This window comes from Frankliniella occidentalis, unplaced genomic scaffold (genome assembly GCF_000697945.3).
Source record: "Frankliniella occidentalis isolate FOCC.00 unplaced genomic scaffold, Focc_3.1 Scaffold146, whole genome shotgun sequence".
Taxonomy (NCBI): domain Eukaryota; kingdom Metazoa; phylum Arthropoda; class Insecta; order Thysanoptera; family Thripidae; genus Frankliniella; species Frankliniella occidentalis.
The window spans coordinates 229,047-230,720 of record NW_026267273.1 but is presented as its reverse complement, the minus strand read 5'-3'; positions in this window follow the sequence as shown (position 1 = coordinate 230,720).

Genomic DNA, 1,674 nt, shown 5'->3' with positions numbered 1-1,674 from the left:
CCGCTCTGGCCGCGCGCGGACGGGACGGCTTCGCAGAAGAAGGGCCTCCAAAAGGGGTGGGGCCGTTGTCGCGTGGGCGTGGCGGTGCGGGGGAAGTCCCCCCGGGGCACCCCGGCCGGCGCTGCTACGGCGCATGCGTGCATGTCGAAGAACGGAACGGCAATCCATACTGGCCGGGCGCGCGCTCCGCCGCCCACATCAATGCGACAACCAGGCCATGTCCGTCCGGCCCGGTCGGTACATGTGGCCGCCGCGGCCCATCCGTGTGTCCAGAGTTCTCAATCAGGTATCCACACGCAAAAAAATAAAAAATAAATAATTAAGAGTAAAAAAGTTCATTTGCTAAAACATCTAAAGATAGTCTGCTCTTTTCTGTCCAATGGGAGGGGTGGATAACTCCCCTGCCAAGTGTACACCCTTAATTCTGCCCAATTCAAACTAATTCAGTCCAATTCAATTTAATTCAATTTAATTCAAAACTAATTCAACTAATTCAGTCTAATTCAAGGAAATGTACTTTCAATTCAAGTCAATTCAATCCAATTCACGCTAATTCAGTAACAGAAAATCGCAATAATTCCAACCAATTCAAAACCAATTCAACCAATTCAAATTAAATTCAACCCAATTCAAGCTAATTTAAATTCAATTCTTGAAATTTGTACACCCAATTCAGGAGTTATCCACCCCTCGGTCCAATGCCAGTTCTGAAGAAATAGCTCCAGCAGCAACAAAACAGTTTATCTGGAGAAGCAAAACATTTGCCAAGATACTAACAAAAATGCGTTTGCTGTAACAGCAAAAAAAAAAAAAGGCAGCAAAAACAACTTTAACTCTTGGACTCTACTTTTGGCGACAGGCCCGGAATAATGTATAGAGAAACGACAGGTGGGAGTGAGGGAGAACTTCAGTGTAGAAAAAGGTAACAGCGAGAAAGTTACGTCCGTCATTTACAGTTACGATACGAAATTGCCCACTTCGGCCTGCGCAAGCTCCGATAGCGCCTGATAGGTAGGCAGAGTCATGTCTGCGCTACATGAGTGCATTGCGGGGTGGCCTACCCATAATCTCGCAGGCGCCGAGCTTCCGCAATTAGATGTATACATTTTAGTAAAACGGGAGTATAATCTCAGAACGATCCCTAAAGATTGAGAACTCTTTGCTGCTCGTCACGGGCCCCACCTGCCCGACCGCGGGAGGGCGGGTAGGTCTCGCAGCTCAAGAGGCAAAATGAGTAATAACCTCTATAGTGGGCGGGCGCCGTCCGGTCCGAGCCAGAGGGCGGGGCGCGGGCGGGGCACGGACCCTGCCGGCCGGAGCAGAGAGCGCCAGGACGATGGATGGCAGATGCGGGCAGATGGTCGCCGCCCCCTTTCCCCGGGTGACCGGGTCACGTCCGACAGATGGCCGCGAGCACGCGGGAGGGCCGCGGATGGCCATCCGCGGCCGACGATGAGAGGGTCGTGAGGGGTCGATGTCGTCGTCGTCGACCCCTCCGGGTAAGGCGCGCTCATCACGCATTCGATTGCATCGATTGTGTCGTCCAAACCAATTACGACGGAGAGAAAGAGGGGCGGGAGGTTAACAGCGTGCGCGAATCACCTCGTCACTCGTCGTCGTTGACACCCCCTCCAGGCCGAGCTTGAGCCCCAACAACTCCGTCCTGCTCCCCCC